The sequence below is a fragment of the Equus asinus genome, chromosome 2 (assembly GCF_041296235.1).
Source record: "Equus asinus isolate D_3611 breed Donkey chromosome 2, EquAss-T2T_v2, whole genome shotgun sequence".
NCBI classification, from domain to species: Eukaryota; Metazoa; Chordata; class Mammalia; order Perissodactyla; family Equidae; genus Equus; species Equus asinus.
In genome coordinates, this window is record NC_091791.1 from 130,763,600 (window position 1) to 130,784,299 (window position 20,700).

The 20,700-nt window shown below is 37.1% G+C and overlaps 1 protein-coding gene across 2 annotated transcripts in view; it reads right to left on the minus strand.

Moving 5' to 3' along the window:
• The window catches only part of GLCE (glucuronic acid epimerase), a 130,708-nt gene that overhangs the window by 62,431 nt on the left and 47,577 nt on the right, over nucleotides 1-20,700 (minus strand). The window contains exon 2 of one of the 2 annotated variants that reach the window (XM_014848196.3): nucleotides 6,870-6,960. The exons of the other annotated variant lie outside the window; for it this stretch is intronic. The gene's annotated coding sequence lies outside the window, so the exon portion shown is untranslated. The remainder of the gene's footprint in view (nucleotides 1-6,869; nucleotides 6,961-20,700) is intronic. 2 annotated transcript variants of the gene reach the window in all.

Sequence of the window (20,700 nt, forward strand, 5' to 3'; positions counted from 1 at the left end):
CAGGAAAAGGGAAGAAGGAAATAAAATATATATTTATAGTATAAATATATACATACATAGTACTTTTTTTCCCTTCCACAAGGCTGGGAAAACACTGTCTTATTTATACCTTATTTACAAAGAGAGCCTGAGAAGGTAGGACAATATAAGTTCTGTGCTGTGACCAGAGCAGCTACTGTAGGAAGGCCTGAACTTTCCAATTTAAAACTCGCTGGTTTAAACGCAAAGAATGTTATCATTGTCATGAAAACAAACCTGGGTTTAGCCACTAGAAACGTCAGCGATATAACCACTCTATGAAATGGTATAGTCAAAGAGACGTGCTCATTCTAAAGCAGACAAAAAGTCATCTTCCCATTTATGTAATGACTTCTAATACTAACATTATTTTCAGAATCTGAATATGTAAATAAATACTGTTTTGGCTTTCTCCGCTGAAATAGGGGATAACTCACCTAGTTACCTAGAATCTCTGTCAACAGAATCAATCCTAATTACCCAAACGATGTGACAGGAATGCTATCCTTTAAGGCATACAGTATTTTCCCAATTTAAGCATATATTTTACATAATATAGTAAGTTCTTTTTTTTTTTTAAAGATTGGCATCTGAGCTAACAACTGTTGTCAATCTTTTTTTTTTTCCTTCTTTTTCTCCCCAAATTCCCTCACTACATAGTTGCATATTTCAGTTGTGGGTCCTTCTAGTTGTGGCATGTGGGATGCCGCCTCAGCATGGCCTGATGAGCTGTGTCATGTCTGCACCCAGGATTCGAACTGGTGAAACCCTGGGTCACCGAAGCAGAGTGTGTGAACTTAACCACTCGGCCATGGGGCCGGCCCCCATGGTAAGTTCTTAAAAGGACTTTATACAGCAAACAAACAGAAAAATCTATTTAAACAATATGGTATCCTAGCACATATTCTAATAGATTAAATGTAGGTCTTTATAAAACAGAATTAGTAAATATAAAGCTCCAATAGGGTAAAAGATCAGTCATTAAAACTTGATATGTCTTAATTCCATTCTGATAAAAGCTAAGTGTAAGCTAAGAATTCAAGGAGTTATTGAATTATGGGTTTTTTTAGCAACAGTCTTTGAAATGCCAGAAAATAGGTGATGAGTATTCCACTCATTTTTATTAATTCAGCTCAATGAAGCAATATATTTTTAAGCTATCTGTCAATTTAAATGCTTATGTAAAGAAGCCCAAGTTTAAAAGCATTCATTTCTAATCTCTTTCACCTAATATTAACTGATCATTTATAAGAACAGATCGAAAGCTGCAAATGTTGACAGACATCCCAAGAAAGTATCAGGTTTTCTTTGCTCATTTGATAGTCAAAGGGGAAAAGATCTCACCTAAGACCCTAAAACTTCTTTTTCTAAAAACACATCTGCCAATCCAAAGCCAACCTTTGGCACTAGCAGAACTGATCACACTTCACCTTGCCTGGCATGTTTTTCAGTCACAGATGTCATCTATGAAAAGATTCTGATAAAGCAACCTAGCTTTGGACAATGAAATTATCATTCAGATACTCAGCTATACAAAAACCATATATTCATTCCATCGTAATAAGCACAGAAAATCAAAACTCATACATGGAACTGTGTATTTTATTATAAAATATAGCCAAATATTCAGAGATGATGGCAATTAGTTCAATCAAAAATATACTGGAGAAGACTCTACCCACCTGGTTGATTATGAAAGGAGAAAATCAAGAGCAATAAAAGGGACCAGCTGACCCTTCAAAAATATATGAATGGCATATCAACATCATTAGTCACTGGGGAAATGCAAATTAAAATGAGATACCACTACGCATATATTAGAACAGCTAAAAGATAAAAACAAACTGACAATACGAAGGTGCTGACGAGGATGCAGAGCAATAGGAACTCTCATACACTGGTGGTAGAAATGCAAATCGTAGAGCCTCTTGGAAAAAAGTTTGGCAGTTTCTTATACAGTTAATATACAATTATAATAAGGTGCATAATCCCACTCCTAGGTATTTATCTAAATGAAACAAAAACAAAAACCACATAAAAAACAAAACACCTTTATGTAAATGTTTGTGGTAGCTTTATCAACAATTGCCCAAAGCTGGAAACAACCCAGACGTCCTTCAACAGGTAAATGGATAAACTGTGGTAATTAATGGAATGCTACTGGGAAATAAAAAGGAACAAACTAATGATTTATGCAACAGATAGATGGATATTAAATACGTTTTATTAAGTGAAAGACTCCAAGTCCTAAGAGGCTACATATTATATGACTCCATTTATATGAAATTCTGGAAAAGGCTAACTATAGGCATGGAAAACACATCAGTGACTGGCAGGGTTTGGAGGTGGAAAGAGGGATTGACAACAAAGGGGCAATACAAGGGAATTAGGTGGGTGATGGAACTGTTGTTGGTAAACACATGACTCTATGCAAACCCTAAAGAACTGTGCAACACAAAGTGAATTTTGGGGCCGCCCCTGTGGCCAAGTGGTTAAGTTCATGTGCTCTGCTTCAGCGATCCAGGGTTTCGCTGGTTTGGATCCTGGGCATGGACATGGCACTGCTTGTCAGGCCACACTGAGGTGGCATCCCACATGCCACAACTAGAAGGACCCACAACTGAAATATACAACTATATACTGGGGGGACTTGGGGAGAAAAAGCAGGAAAAAAAGAAAAGAAGATTAGCAACAGTTGTTAGCTCAGGTACCAATCTTAAAAAAAAAAAAGTGAATTTTACTGGATACAAATTTTAAAAAATCAAACAAGCCAGAGTGTCAAGGAAATTGAAGACGGAATGCAAACTGACAAATGAATCTAACTGTGTTACAAATGAATGACATAGCAGATTGAAAGAGATAAGGAATAAAAGACCTGACTTAACTGACTTTGGAAAAGAGCACTTTGGCTGGATACCGCGAGAATAAAGGATAAAAAGAACTATACGCAAACACTGTATTCTGTTTGGTAAATTTGTTTCTCACAAGAGTATGGGATAGCAATTTTGAAACTACTATACATACATAGCAAATATGTAAATATACTGTAGACAATGAGAGTCAGATTTCTTACTGTGGGAGAAAGAAGTTACATATAAGCAAAAATGGAATGCTAGAATAATCTCTGTGGTACTAGATTGGACTTGGAGGTATCAGTATGAACTAAATCATTATGTATATACAGATAGTACGTACAGAAATAACCATAGATGGCTATATATATGTGGGTTAGTATACAAGCATACATTTCCTAGCTCTGACCCCTGAAAGACCTCAAAGTAGTAACACCTCAGCAGCAATGAGCACATCTAGAACCCAGATTTTGGTTTCTACATACTCTTCTCCAATAAGATGAACCTGGCTCCTTGGAGAAGTGGGTGATTCCAGGCCTGGGGCAGGGAAAACACAAGATGAGCCTGGAGTATCTTGTAGAGCAAGAAAGTAAGGGGCATTGCTTAAAACAAAAAGAACAGATACACTGAAAGGACACAGAAGCAAACTTCAAAGGGCTCCCAGTGGCCAAAGCTGAAACAATTTGAGCGACAAAATAAATATCAGTAGTACTGATTCTAATGCAAAGAATAAAATAAAAATCCATGAGTGTACACTGATGTAAATAAATAAGTGAAATAATTAAATATGGGGAGGGGCAACTCTTTCTTACAGACGAATTATAATTAATAAATGTAGAAGGAAGGAATGGAATAGAAAATCACCATCAGAACATCAGAGAAATAATTGCTGCAGGCAAGATCCACCAATAATTGCTAAAATTAGTGGCCAAAACTTTAAGGAGAAACAGGAAATTTATGTAACCTCAAAGCATTTTTCCCAAAATATTTATTAATTAAGGGAAAAATCGTAACTTTACAGTGGAGAAATCTGGCAGACACCACTATAATCAAGTGATCAAGGTTAATAACATCATCAGTAATGAGACATACTGACATCACGTAACCCCTGATATCATACAGTGAGAAGGACACACCACTTCTCTGGTATTCTTTCCTAAAATCTGTAGGTTCAATCTAACTATCAGAAAACATCACAGAAAATCAAATTGACTGACATTCTGCAAAATACCAGATCAGTAGTCTTCCAAAGTGTGAAGGTAATGAAAGACAAAGAAAGACTGAGAAACTGTCAGAGATTGGAGGAAATGGAGGAAATACGCCAAACAATGTAATGTGGGATCCTGGAAAAAGGATGTTAGTGGAAAAGTTGGTGAAATTCTAATAAAGTCTGTAGTTGAGTAGTCAATGTTGATTCTTTAGTCTGATCACAGTACCAAGGTTATATAAGATGTTAACGTTAGGGGAAGCTGAATGAACACAAAACTCTGTACTATCTTTAGAACTTACTTGTACATCTAAAATTATTTCAAAATAAAAAGTTCCTTAAAAAAAAGAGAGAAAAAAAGCTTTTGTTTCTCTCTTTTAAATCTAAGTATCCCCTTCCTGATAGCCAATTCTCTGAATAAAATTCTCCCCCCACCCAAAGTTATTTGGTAGAAAATAAAATGACTGTGTATAAAAAAACAACTTTAAAAAATATATCACAAAGTTTTTTAAAGAAAATCCTAGAGTGGTCAATTAAAGCAAGATTTTTTCACATTATCTCCTTTGCAAATAAACATTGGAGGTTCATTTCCAAACTAGTTTCTGTACCACCCTAAAGGCTACTCAGTGACATTGATCAGGGTCTACAAAATTAAAAAGTTGACTGCTATAGACTGAATGCTTTCCAAAATTCATGTTGAAATCCTAACCCACAATATGATGGTATTTGAAGGTGGGGCCTTAGGAAGGTGATCAGGGCTCATGCCTTCATGAATAGGATTAGTGCCCTTTTTATAAGAGAGACTTCAGAGAGCTCCCCTGCCCCTTCTGCCATGTGAGGACACAGTGAAAAAGCAGGAAGTGGGTCCTCACTAGACACCAAATCTGCTGGCACCTCAATCTTGAACTTCTTAGCCTCCAGAACTGTGAAAAATGAATTTCTATTGTTTATAAGCTACCCAGTTTACATTATTCTGTTATAGCAGCCCAAATGGACTAAGACATTGACATCCTAGTTACATTGTCAGTATGAATACCTTCAAAGACATGAACAGAAAAAACTCCAAAACAAGTCCATGCAAGCCCTTCCTTAACCAGCTATATATACTACTCTAAAAGTAGCATATTTAATTTAAAGAAGAAATTCTGCCCCTGTCTTCAACACACACATTTAGTTGGGCTCATTCACATATTCAAGCTATCAAGATTTCCATCAATTCTTCTGCAGCTTAATTTTATTCATCTTTCATAATTCAAATATCTAACACTCTACTTCTAAATCTATACTGATTTAAATGCATGATAGAATAAAATGATGCAAAGTACATTCTTACAGATAAATTTCCAGATTTCCCCCTTTAAAAAGTAATTTTAAAAAGTCAAACTTGTTTTATAAGAACACAAGCAAAGATACCTCATAAAAGTCTATTAGGAAACCAAATATCTCAAGTTACACATGACATAAAAGAGGCTGTTTTTCAAATCAAATAGTTCTTAAGAGATGAAGATTTCAGAAACTTATTTTGTTAAAACTACCAAAAAATTTTTTTTCCAGATTTTGGTTTCCAAAACAGAGAAATTCCTTTATTTGATATTCCTTGGAAATTCTAATTTATATGTCATGCTTTAAAAATACGCTTTCTTCAGCCAAGAGATTCCTAAGAAGCCTAGCAAACATTTTATAGGCTTTCTAGGCTTAATTTCTCCTTCTATCTTATGTTTTTTAAACATTCGTAATTTTAGGAATCACAAATAGGTATGAGTGATTCAGTATAAAATTCATAAAGAAACATAATTTCAACTTTAACCACTAAACAGTTTTATATCACAACGTTTTCATTTAAAACTTCATATACTCTAAACCATTCATATTACTAGGACAGATATTAAAAACACATTTATCATTACTCTCAAAATATTTCTACTTCTGTTTAAACTTACCAGGAAAGGCAAAATATAATTAAATACATTTGTGTGAATATTTTTTTAGGGTAGTAACAAGCTTGACAAGTATCATACAAACTTTAATTTTTGAAAATCTAAGCAAAATAAAGACTTCTACTTAGAAATAAACACTTTGTATTTAACTGCTCACAGAACTGTCTTATTTTTAAAATCAATCATTTCAGAAAGCTAATACCTCTTCCTAAGAAATAATACAGACTCTTTACTTCAAGATGTTTGGCCTAGGGTAGGAGCACACACACTAACACGCATATGCGAAACCTCTAATCAGTTTTCACACATGACAACACTTAATAACAACTAAAATCAGTTAGCTATCACTTCACATGTTATAATTATACAGCATAGTAAGACACCCTGATTTGGTCTTCTAGGCCAAGGGTCAGCATGCTTTTCTTAAAGGGCCAGATTTTAGACTTGCAGGCCATACGGAAGCTGCTGCAACTAATGAACTTTGCCACTATAGTGGTAAGAGAGCCAGAGACAATACGTAATGAATGGGTGTGAATATGTTCCAATCAAACTTTATTTACCAAAACAGGTGACCGGCCTGTGAGCCTTGGTTTATTGACTCCTGCACTAGGCAAACAAATTTGATTATCAATACATAACACCTTCAGCAAACATATAATCACATGTCCCCCTCATATCTGGAAGTTGTTACATGGAACATTAGCTATTCAAATAGCAAAGGAAGCATGAAAATATTTCCTGAGGTCAGAATCTCAGGTAGACTGAAAAATTAAAATGTGTTAATAAAGCACACATTAAAATTAAGTTTAAAAATGTATAATAAGGGTATAATTAAATTTTATTAAACAGTCTTACCTTAATCAAATGAAAGAATCTAAACTCTAGTACATGTCTGGTTTCAAACTCAAAATATATTTGATCAAAACTTCAGTTTCTTGTCAAACTCCTGGAGAAACAAAATTAAAAACCTTTAAGTCTGGTTCTAGCACTGGATAAAATGAGGTAATCACACTCCAACCCGTCTCTCTGAGTCAATGTAGCTACAAGACTTGGATGGAATCCATTAAGCAGCTATCTGAGGACCATGAAAAGCAAACTGTAGCAAGCAGATTGGGTAAGAAGACCAGAATTTGAAGTATCACTGAAAGAGCCTTTCGTTTCTGACTGGGATCCTCCAGCCTGAACTTAATACAGCCCCAAACCCAGAAGAGGGCATTGGCACAGAGAACTCCTCCAGAGAAGCCCTCTAGTGCTGACTCTAAGAGGGGAACGAATCTCCTAACACTCACAACAAAGTGTGGAAATCCTTCCCCAGCTTCCCTCCGTGGCCCCCCGTCCTCTCAAGCTTAGCCTCCTGTGGCAGGTATGGCAATGGAGGCCATCTGGACCCTAAAACTCTGAGGGAGGGGAACATCTTCCTCTCTGATCCAAAGAGCTGTGGTCCCAAGAGGATGTGGTGAATCCCTGCTGCTTTTTTCTCTCTCCCTCTTTTTTCTCAAGTTGTCCTGCCACTTGGCCCTGAATATGGGCACAGTTGTAAGGAGTGCACATTAGAGAGGGATAAACTAAACCCCATCTTTCTGACTGGAGAATGGAAAAGGGTAGTCCCAGGGAATCCGAAATTACTGGGAGATCCCAGAGAGGGAGGAGCTGGAGAAAGCAATGCTTCAAAGTTGTTTATAATGCCTTGGCTCACCTGCAAGCAGCACATGTGTGGATCTGATCCAAATAAGCATACACAGACTCTGAGACTTAAACTATGGGATAGACCACTACCTCATTCCAGACTGGTCAACGGGTGGTGCATATGTTGGACAGAACCAAAGAGCATGGCAAAGACTCTGAAAAGTGAACTGATGTTGTAACCACAACCCACAGCAACTTGCAGTCTGAACCTAACTGAATTGATTGCCTACTAAAACAAATATATCAACATTCTGTGTAGGATTTAAACAAGTCTCATAATACTCAAAATGTTCAGGATATTACTTGGCATATGAGGAACCAGGAAAATCTCAACTTACATGGGAAAAGATGCCTACATCAAAAAAGCAGAGATGCTGGAATTATCTGAGGCAGATATTAAAGATATTAAAGGAACTATCATAGAATGCTTCACCAAGTAAGAACAAACATTCTTGAAACAAATGGAAAACAGAAAGGCTTAGTAAAGAGATAGAAGATATAAAAAAAGAACTAAATGCAAATCTTAGAAGTAGAAAAATACCAATAATCAAAATTAAAAACTCACTAGAGGAGCTCAATAGTAGAATGGAGATGAAAAAAGAAAAAGTCAGTGAACTTAATATAGACGAATAGAAATTATCCAATGTGAACAAAAGAGAGAAAAAGATGGGGAAAAAAAGAAGAGTGCCTCAGGTCAACATTTGTGACTCTAGAATCCCAGCAAGAGAAAAGAGATCAGTGTAATAAAAATATTTTAAGAAAACATTTTCCAAATTTGATGAAAGATATAAACACACAGATTCAAGAAGCTCAGCAAACACGCAAACAAAATAAATACAAAGAAATCTATGACCAGACACACACTAATAAAATTTTAGAAAACTGAAGATAAAAATATCTCGAAAGGAACCAGAAAAATTTAGCATTACTTATAGGGGGAAAAGTGTTCAAATGACTGTGAATTTCTCTTCAGAAAACAAGCAGGCCAGAAGGAAGTGGAACATTTTTAAAGTACTGAAAGAAAAGAAACTTCAACCCAGAATTCTACATCCAGCAAAAATATTCTTTGGAGATGAAAGTGAAATAAAGATATTCTTAGATGAAGGAAAACTAAGAGAAGTTGACAGCAGAAGTGCTTTGAAAAAAGTTGCTAAAGGAAATTCTTCCAACAGATGATACATGACACCATAAGGAAACTTTGAAACATCAGGAATGAAAGAAAAGCAACCTAATTGTTAAATATATGAGTAAATATAATAGACTATTCTTACCTTCTTAAGTTCTTTAAAATATGTTTGAGACTTGAAAGCAAAAAGTATAAACGTCTGATGGAGCTTTCAATGTATATATTGCAATATGTACATAATACAAATAATATATAACACAACTACAGCATAAAGGAGGGGAGTGAAAAGTTTGTATGGTAGCACAGTTTCTACGTGCCACTTGAAGTAGTAAAATATTGATTCCAAGTAGACTGTGAAAAGTTAAGTACACTGTAATCTCTAGAGCAACCACTAAAAAAAAGCTATACAAAGATATAGTTAAAAACACAATCAATAAAATTATAAAGGAATACCTAAACAAAAAACAAAAAAAAAAATTTCAGTAATTCAAAAGAAGACAGGAAGGGGAAAACAGAGAAACAAAAAACAGAGGCAACAAATGGGGGTAAAAAGGAAGAAAATGGTAGACACAAATCTAAATATATCAATAATTATATTAAATGTAAAAGATTTAAACATAACAACTAAAAGAAAGTCAGAAAAGAATAGTAGAAAGAAACATTCTTTAAATATAACACTACTGGTAAATGAGGCCATTGCTGAAAGGGACCACGAGCCAAGGAAAGCGAACAGCTCTAGAAGGCGGAAAGAACACGGAAACAAATTCTCCTCTGGAGGCTCCAGAAAGAATGCAGTCCTGCTGACAATCAGAATTTAGTCCGCTGAAACGGGCCGCAAACTTCTGACCTCCAGAACTGTAAGATAATAAATTTCTACTATTTAAGCCACTGTTCGTGGTAATTTGTTACAGCAGCAATAGAAAACTAATAACAATGAATCATAAAACAAATCTTTACAAACTTAAAAGAACTGAAATCACACAAAGGATGTTATCTGACCATAATAAAATCAGACTAGATATCAATAACAGAATAACAGGACCATCTCCAAACACTAGGACATTTTAAAACACACTGATAAGTAATCCATGGGTCAAAGAGGAAGTCTCAAGGAGAAACAAAATATTCTGAACTGAAGAAAAGTAAGACAATATATCAAAAGTTGTGGGATGCAGCTAAGCAGTACTCAGAGATGTTACAGCATTAAATGCTTATATTAGAAAAAAGAAAAGTCTAAAATTAGTAATCTAAGCGTTCATCTTAAGAGACTAGAACAAGAATAGTAAATTAAAAAGTAAAAGGAACGAAATAAAGAGGAGAAATCAATGAAACCGAAAGGAACAAAAAGTCAAAGAAGATATAAGTAAATATAAAGACATACTTTGTTCAGACTGGAAAACTCAAAATAGTAAAGATGTCAATCTCTCCCAAACTGGTCTATAGATTTAATGAGATTCCAATCAAACTCCCAGGATTTCTTGTAGTTATAGACAAGTCAATTCTAAAATTAATATGGAAAGGCAAAGGAACTAAAGTAGCCAGAACTATTAAAAACAAATTTAAAAAAAGAAGAAAGTTGGAGGAACCACACTATTCAATTTTAAGGCTTTAAGCTGTAGTTACCAAGACAGTATGATGTTGGCGAAGGGACAGATACACTGATCAATGGAACAGAATAGAGTGTCCACAAACAGCTCCATACAAACATGGCCAACTGATTTTTGACCAAGGTGCAAAGACAATACAATGAAAAAAGGACAGTCTTTTTGAAAAATGGTGTTGGAACAAGTGAGCATCCACATGCAATGAAAAAAACGAACTTTGACCTAAACCTCTCCCTTCATATAAAAATTAACTCAAAATGGATCATAAACCCAAATGTAAGGTATAAAACTATAAAACTTTTGCAAAAAAAGGGACAAAATCTTTGTCACCTAGGGCTAGGAAAAGAGTTCTTAAATATGACACCAAAATATATATAACCCATTAAGTGAAAAGTGATAAATTGGACTTCATCAAAATTAAAACTTTTGTTCTAGAAAGATATCTAAGATAAGATAAAGACAAGCTACAGAAAATTACACATCTAACAAAAGGACCTGTATCCAGAATATATAAAGAACTCTCAAAACTCAGCATGAAAACAATCCAATTTAAATATAAGCAAAAGCACACCTACTAGAATGGCTAAAATCCAAAAAACCTGGCAATACAAAATGCTGCCAGAGATGTGGAGCAAGACAAACTCTCACTCATTGCTAGTGGGAATGGAAAACGGCAAAGTAACTTTGAAAAACAGTTTGGCAGTTTCTTATAAAGTTAAATTTACACTTCTCATACAACTCAGCAAATGAACTCCTAGATATTTACTCAAGTGAACAGAAAATTCATATTCACACAAAAATCTGTACATGATTGTTTAATAGAAGCTTTATTCATAATCACCAAAAACTGGAAGGAACCAAGATGTCCTTCAACAGGTTGCTAAAAAAAATGATTGAAGAAAAGAAGCGGACAGTCTCCATTCAGAGAACTGCAAAATGGTGTGGAAGGCAGCAAGCTTTTATAGGATTAAGAATAAAGAACAAGGAAGAGAAAAACAGAAAATATCTGATTGGCTAGGGCCACATAGTCGACCATGTTTGGAGTGAGAAAGCCCAGAGCTGGCTTGGTGTCTGGGGGTTGGAATGACTAGATATACTGATTTCTGGTCAAGTGGAGTATTTATAGGGATACAATAAGTTTTGGTTTACTGACAGGGCCCCCCAGGCAGGAGCAGCTTCATCTTGGCCGACAAAGTTATTTCAACAAGGTGAATGGAAAAACCAATTGTGGTACACCCATGCAACAGAATATTCTGCAGGAATAAAAAGGAATGGACTATTTGATTCATGCAATGACATGGATAAATCTTAAATGCACTTTGCTAAGTGAAAGAAGTCAGATCCAAAAAGCTACAGATTATAAGACTGCATTCAGATGACACACTGGAAAAGGCAAAACTATATGAAAAGAAAAGAGATTAGCAGTTGTCAGGGATTGGGGGATACAGGAATGGCTGACTACAAAGCAAAAGCACAGGTGCGATATTGTGATTTATAAGAAACACATGTATTTGGTCATCTAGACGACCAAAGTTATTTCTCATATATATTTGGTCTTTGTCCTAGGTTTCCTGGCTCACAGCACCCAAAACCACCGGAATTTCCTGAGTGATAAGAGCTTGGGAGCATCCTTTGTTATAATATTTGGTCCCCTGTCCTCAGTTCCTGTAACTGCTTCAGAGCCTTAAAAGTCAAATAAATGACTGTCTTGTTATTCATAACAAGCCCCTTTCCACCACAACTGGGTTTACGTTAATGAAGTGACTTTTGGGAAGCACCTAAGGACGGGGGCTGGTTGCCAGGAGAACCAACCATGTGATTAGAGGGTTGAATCAATCCACAACGGCCAATGATTTAATCAAGCAAGGCTACAAAATTAAAGCCTCCATAAAAACCCCACAGGAGGGGTTTCAGAGAGCTTCCAGGTTGGTGAGCCACGGAGATTTGGGGAGAGTGGCATGCTCAGAGAAGGCATGGAAGCCCCACACTCTCTTCCCATACTTTGCCCTATGCATCTCTTCCATCATCCTGTTCCTGAGTTGTATCCTTTTATAAAAACCAGTAACCTAGTAAGTAAAATGTTTCTCTGAGTTCTATGAGCCACAACAGCAAATTAGTCTAACCCAAGGAGGGGGTTGTTGGAACCTCTGATCCACAGCTGGTGGGTCAGAAGCACAGATGACAACTTGGGCTCTCAAATGGTGTGTGAAGTGGGGAGGCCGGGGGCAGGAGGAGGGGACATGGGGGGCAGTCTTACAGGACTGAGCCCTTAACCTGATGCTATCTCTGGGTAGGCAGTCTCAGAATTGAGTTGAATTGTAGGACACCCAGATGGTGTCCAAGAAGTGCTTATTGATGTGGGGAACTAGGGAACTTCTCCCACTGCTCACAGACAAATATGCTCACTGTAATTGGGTCCAGAACCTTTTAACAGGAGAATTTTTAGAGTGATGAAATTGTCTATATGGTACTGGGGTAGTGGATAATGATCCTGTGCATTTGTCAAAATCCAGAGAACTGTTCATCACAAGAAGTAAATTTTGTATGCAAATTTAAATGTATGCAAATTTTAAAAATCAACTAAGATGCTGAGGAAATTTCAAGACAGAATGCAGTCTGTGACAAATGAATCTGACTGTATTACAAATGAATGGCATAACCCCACTGGAGGGAGTAGGGGGAAAATGAGCTGGTCTAAGTAACTTTGGAAAACAGTGTTTTGAATGGAAACCTTAAGGCTAAATACAAAAGGACCTGTACATAAACACTGTACTCTAGTTGGTAAATTTATTTCTCATGGGGGTACTGGTTATCAACTCTGAACTTGCTTTACAGACATTGGTATGAACTTAACACACATACTGCTTAATATATAATACAGATGAATAAATACAGAAACAATTACAGATATGTATAGATACATGGATTAGTATACAGATAGATAATTCCTAGCTCTGACCTCTAAGAGTGCCTAGAAACAGTGACACTCCAATAGCAAGGAGTACACCCAGTACCCAAACATTGATCTCTAAACACAATTCTCCAATACAAGAAACCAGAGTTCAGAGAAATGACTGATTCTCGGAGTAGAGTGGCGAAAATACAAGATGAGCCTGGAGCCTCTTGTAGTGCCAGAAATCAAAGACACACTCAAAAAAGAAAAGGACGGGGACATGTCAAAGGGACACAGGGGTCAACATTGGAATAACTTTAGCAACAAAATAAATAACATAGTACTGGATTATAAGCCAAGGTATAAAAGAAGTATTGATATAAATGAATGAATGCACAAATGGAAGAGAAAGGACAAACTTCCTCACAGAAGAATTCCTAACAGTGTATGTAGATACATCCCCATCCGTAAAATGAAGCTTAATAACCCTACCCTCTTGAGTGTAGGCTGGAATTAGTGACTCATTTGCAAAGAACAGACGATGGAAAGACAAAAATAATAAGTTTACAGTAGACAAACCTAGCAAACACTATCTTAACCAAGTGATGTTGTTATGTACTCCTTGATATGATGTGATGAGAAGGGCATTTCACTTCATTATCACCTCTGATATACTTCCCTAAAACCCTGAACTTCAGTCTAATCATAAGAAAGACACAAGGAAAACCCAAACTGGGGGACGTTCTACAAAATATCTGACTAGTACTAGTACTCAAAACTATCAAGGTCATGAAAAACAAGGAAAGACTGAGAAACTGCCACACACCACTGGAGACTAAGGAGACATGACACATGCAGTGCGGAATCCTGAATTAGATCCTAGAATAGAAAAATGAGACTAGTGGAAAATCTGGCAAAATTCGAGCTTAAATTTGGATTTTGGTTAATGTAGGGTATCACTGTTGGTTTCCTGGTTTTGACAAATGTACTTGGTTTTGATTTTGTAAGATGTTATCATGGAAAGCTGAGTAAGGAATATAGAAGAACTCTCTGTATTATCTTTGCAACTTTTCTATAAGTCTAAAATTTTAAAAAATGGACAAAAGATTTGAACAGACCCTTCACCAAACAGGATATTTGTATAGCAAAAAAGCACATGACAAGATGTTCAACATCATTAGCTATTAAGAAAATGCAAAATAAAACCATCACCAGGGGCCAGCCCCGTGGCCGAGTGGTCAAGTTCACACACTCCACTTTGGCGGCCCAGGGTTTTGCCAGTTCGGATCCGGGGCATGGACATGGCACCGCTCATCGAGCCATGCTGAGGCGGCATCCCACATGCCACAACTAGAAGGACCCACAACTAACAATATACAACTATGTATTGAGAGCTTTGGGGAGAAAAAGGAAAAATAAAAAACCTTTTAAAAAACCATTATTAGATATTCCAAACCTATTAGAATGCTAAAACTACCAAGATTGCCCATACCAAGTGCTGACAAGTCAGCAGAACAACTAGAACTATCATACATTGCTGATGGGAACACAAAGTGGCACAGCCACTTCAGAAAACAGTTTGGCAATTTCTTAGTAAGTTAAGTTACACACTTCCTATATGCTACAGCAATCCCACTACTATATATCTACCCAAGAGAAATGAAAACTCACATTCACACAAAAGCCTGTATAGGAATGTGTGTAACATCTCTATTCAAAATAGCTAAAAACTTGAAACAACCCAAAGTTCTTCAATGAATGAATGGATAAACAAACTGCAGTACATTCACACAACCAAATATTACTCAGCAATAAAAAGGAATGAAATACTGATATACAAAACAACTTAGATGAATCCTAAGGCACTACGCTGAGTAAATGCATGTGTAACCATCCCAAATCGCTATATGATTCCATTTAATGGCCATTTTTGCAAAGACAAACTAAAACGACAGAGTGGTTCCCAGGGGTTACCAGTGCAGGGGGGAGGGGAAAAACTACAAACGGTTAGTGGGAGGGAGTTTTGTTTTATGAACTAATAATGATCTGTCTGAGTACTGACTGTGATGATGGTTACATGAATCTACACACATGTTAAACCCCATCAACTCTACACAGAGAAAGTCAATTTTATTGCATGTTCATGTTTTAAAAATTTCTGAAAAACAAAAAACCTTTAAATCATCGAAGTTTTTCCAGGATATTTAGTTTGGATTTTACAGTCTGTAAAACTCCTCTTGCTTATTCTGGCTACTTTTAAGATAGAGCTAGTGACAAACTTTTCAGCTCACTCCTGACACAGAATCCTGGCAGGATCAACAGCCTCAGTGTCAGCTCCTCTAGGCAGTGCCTCATCTGCAGAGGCGTCTCATCTGCTAACAACCACAATCCCACCTAACTGAAGAGAAAATCCTGAGGTCTACTTAATGGCATCATAACAGAACTTTCCTTCAAGTTTTTTCTTCTTTTTTAAGAACACGTTTATAGCCAGAGAATGCCACGGAGGGAAAATATGTGATTAACTCTACTTCTACTGCATAGAAGCATTCTGAAAATGAAAACTAAAACATAATCATTTGTTTCCACCCTTATTATGATGGAAAAAATCAGTTGTTTTGTTTGAATAAATAGGATAAAGTAAAGCAAGGATGTAAATCAGATAACACAATATTTCAGAATTAATCCTACTCTTCTGCAAGAGTTTATCCATCTTACCTGAACTAATACAATAGTACTATAGGCTTCCATTGTCCTACACACACATGTGGCACAAAACATTCAGATCCATATACTACAGGAATTAATTTAAATTAAAAAAATCTAAGTACAAAGGTACTACCTCTCTCCTGAACATCTTTTTCATATTATTTAATCTATCTAATTCTTAAGTTTACCTTAGGTGTTATTTTTTGAAATCATATTCAGCCAACTATTTGCATTTAAGTGAAACTCGATGACTACTTATTTTTAAGGGTAACAACTGTTCTCTACTGTGCTAGTAAATGTAGCAAAAATTTCACACCGCTATACTTTATTTAAAACAATCAGAGATGTTAAAAAAAGCCAATCTGTAACTGCACTAACTTGAAATGGAAAACAAAAAACCTCCGTGAGGAACAGGTTTTGCCTTAAGGCCTTTTGTTTTCCTAATATTACATTCAATTAGAAGTGAAATGGCCTGCTTCAAGAATTTAAGTTTAGTTTCCCCAGAAACACATTTGGAAAAATATATGACTTATGTCTGGAACCATATCCTTTCTAACTGAAGCCATTTGTGTGTGGTCGCTGTAACAGTTCACTAAGGCCAGTTTAGTTTCCACCCCCGTTAAACAGCGCCTACTGCATATCTGTATGTTTATTGCTCCATGTCAGCTTCTCAGCAGATGTTCAATTTACTAAACAAAGGCTGCTTTAACAATTTAAATCTGACTCCTAAAGATGCACCTGTCAAAAGCTTTTGGTAAGTCAGTAAATTTCATCTGTCTCTCTATGGCACCGCATGTACTTAAGTCACTTCTATATATACATATATATATATTTTGTGTGTGAGGAAGATTGGCTCTGAGCTAACATTTGTTGCCAATAATCTCCCTCTTTTTTTTTTTGCTTGAGGAAAATTAGCTCTGAGCTAACATCTGTGCCAATCTTCCTCTATTTTTATGTGGGACGTTGCCACAGCATGGCTTGATGACCGGCACAGGTCCACACCCAGGATCCGAACCCAAGAACCTGGGCTGCTGAAGCAGAGCGCGCTGATCTTAACCACTATGCGATGGGGCTGGCCCCTCAGTCACTCCTATATTTTAATGTCCACGACCACAGAGGGGTTTTTCACTCTTTTTTTAAAAGAATCAAGAGAACCTCATTTTTATTATTGTACCAATCATTGTTATACTTCCAGCTGTCTTCAAAAGTTTCCATGTAATAGAATTTTTACATTTAAATTATATCAAAGAGGATGCTACAGTTTCCAGACACTGAGGCATCAAAAAAAGTTCACAGAAATTAACATTATCTAGTAACATTTTAAAGATTACAGTGCATCAAACCACCTCTAAAAAATAAAAGGTAGATAAAATGTTGCTTCACCCAAAACCAGAATATGAAAATAGCCATCTCTACGTAAGCAAATCAAATGAATTTTCCACCCACTATTCTAAAATTTCTTTTAGAAATGAAATTTTGTGTAAATATATTTAGGCTCTTTGTTAGGAGACATAAAGAGTCATATTGCTAATCATCCATAAATAATGGTAAGCTGCCAAAGAATAATGAAGAAATTTTGGATGGAGAGCTTAGTATGTATTGAAATTAAGAAGGTGGCCTACTGGCCCCATGGCCAAGTAGCTAAAGTTCCACGTTCTCCGCTTCGGCGGCCCAGGGTTCATGGGTTCAGATCCTGGGTATGGACCTACTCCACTCATCAGTCATGCTGTGGAGGCATCCCACATACAAAATAGAGAAAGACTGGTACAGATGTTAGCTCAGGGCTAGTCTTCCTCAAGCAAAAAAAGAGGAAGACTGGCAAAGGATACTAGCTCAGGGCAAATCTTCTTCACTAGAAAAGAAAAAAAGAAGGTGCCCTAAGGAGTGACATCAGCAACATGGCAGAGTGAGCTGTTCCCTTTATCTCTCCCCCTTTGAACTACAACTAAGCGGACATTCATTGACCAGTGGAGGAGACACAAACAGCACAACAGGATGCCTGAGAGACCCACACAGCTATACATCTGAAGGTGATGGATGGACTAGGCCCCTGGGGAAGTAGTGGAGATAGGTAAGCACTCCTCTACCCTTCCCCAGCAGCCCTGTGCACACATATGAATGCTTTCTCAGCTGGAAGGAGCACCCATAGTGCAGCTGCAGTGCCACAAATAGGAATGTGCTGAGGCATTACTGTAAGAAGAGCTGGCAGCAGCCTTCAGCCTGCATGCGAATACTTTCCTGGCTGGTGGGAGAGCCCACCATGCCACTGTGGTCAAAACAAGTGGCCCAGGCTCGGAACATACAAAGAAGCCCTGCCCACCAAGTATAGTGGCTGGTGCAATGGTAAGAAGAGGTGGCGGCACAAGTGCACGCTTTCCCAGCCAGCAAGAGCACTCATAGTACCGCTGCAGCCCCACAAGTGGGAATGCACCTCAGTGTGACTGTAAGAGGAGGTGGCAGCCCTGAGCCCACACATGAATGTCTTCCTGGCTGGTAGGAGCACCCGTCATATCCCCACGACTTCCAGCAGATGGGGTGGGATCAGAAACACAGCTCCTGCTTCCTCCCAGCGATAGTAGGTGGAATCTGTGACCTGATACCACCACAAATGTGCTGGCAAAGGATCAGGTCATCAAACACCATGAGAAACTACATTAACAATTCACAGCAGAAGGAAAATAGCAAGTCTCCAGAAACCAGCTCTGAAGTCACAGAAATTCATAATCTAAATGACACAGAATTCAAAATAGCTGTTATAAAGAAACTCAACAAGTTATATATAAAAAAAAAACCTCATAAAGACAGTTCAATGACCTCAAGAATGAAATCAATGAGAGGAAGGAATACTCCACCAAAGAGACTGACACTATATAAAAAAAAAAAAAACCAAGCAGAAATTCTAGATATGAAGAACACAATCAATGGGATTAAAAAAATAATCTAGAATCTTGAAAAAATAAAGCTGACAGCATCAAAGAAAGAATTAGTGATTGAGAGGACAGAAATACAGAAATGCTTCAGGTGGAGGAGGAGAGAGAACTAAGATTTAAATGAAGGAACTCTTAGAGAAATATCCAACTCAATTAGGAAAAGCAACATAAGGATTATAGGTATTCCAGAAGGAGAAAAGAGACAGAAAGGAGCAGAGAGCTTGTTCAAAGGAATAATAGCTGAGAACGTGCCAAAGCTGGGAAAGGAATCGGACTTACAAATGCATGAAGCCAACAGAACTCCTAATCACACCAATGCTAAAAGATCTTCTCCAAGGCATATAATAGTAAAACTGGCAAAAGTCAATGACAAAGAAAAAGTGTTAAGGGCAGCAAGGCTGAAGAATCTCTATCAGGCTTTCAGTGGATTTCTCGGCAGAAACCTTACAGGATAGGAGAGATTGGAAGGATAAATTCAAAATAATGAAAGACAAAAACTTTCAACCAAGAACACTCTATTCAGTGAAACTATCCTTCAGTTACGATGGAGAAATAAAAGCTTTCCCAGATATACAAAAGCTGAGGGAGTTTATCGCCATGAGACCTCCCCTACAAGAAATGATCAAGGATGCCCTCACACTTGAAACAAAAAAGAAAGGTCTATGAAGCTTTGAGCAGAGATAAATAGAAAAAAATCAGAAATCTGCAGCTCTCTCTAACAACAGGGTAGCAAATACTTAATTGTAACTTAAAAGATACAGGGAAATGAAGCATCAAAAGTAGTACAGAGCCGGCCCCGACGGCCTAAGGGTTAAAGTTCAGTGTGCTCCACTTAAGCAGCCCGGGTTTGGTTCACAGGCACAGAACCACAACACTCATCTGTCACTAGCCATGCTGTGGTGGCAGCTCACATAGAAGGACTTACAATTAGACTATACAACCATGTACTGGGGATTTCGGGGGGAGGGAATAAAAGAGAGAGAGAAAGACTGGCAACAGATGTTAGCTCAGGGCAAATCTTTCCCAGAAAAAAAAAAAAAGTAACTATAAACACTTCAACTTAGTCGCAAACTCACAACAAAAAACAGGATAATTTGTGACAAGAATAACTGAGAAAGGGAAGAGGAACAGGATGAAACCTGTTTAGGCGAATGGAGATAAGAGGCTATCAGAAAATGGACTATCTCACCTACAACATCTTTTATACAAACCTCACGGTAACCACTAAAAAAAAATCAGAGCACAGCTACAATTTATAGAAAGAGAGAAAACTGAGAAAATCACCACAAAAAAACCACCAAAATGAAATGGCAGTCAGAAAAACAAAGAAAGAGAAACAATGGAAATACAGAATAACTGGAAAACAAGAGATGAAATGGTAGTGTTAAGCCCTCATATATCAATAATCACTCTCAATGTAAATGGACTGAATTCCCCAATCAAAAGACAGAGTGGCTGGATGGATAAAAACAAGACCCAACAGTATGCTGCTTCTAGGAAACATATCTCAGCTCTAAAGACAAACATTAGGTTCAGGGTGAAGGGATGGAAGACGATACTCCAAGCAAATGGCAAATAAAAGAAAGCAGGTGTTGCCATACTTATATCAGACAAAGTAGGCTTCAAGATAAAAAAGATAATGAGAGACAAAGAGGGGCAATACGTAACAATAAAAGGGAATTTCCACCAAGAGGACATAACACTTATGAATATATATGCACCTAACACAGGAGCACCAAAG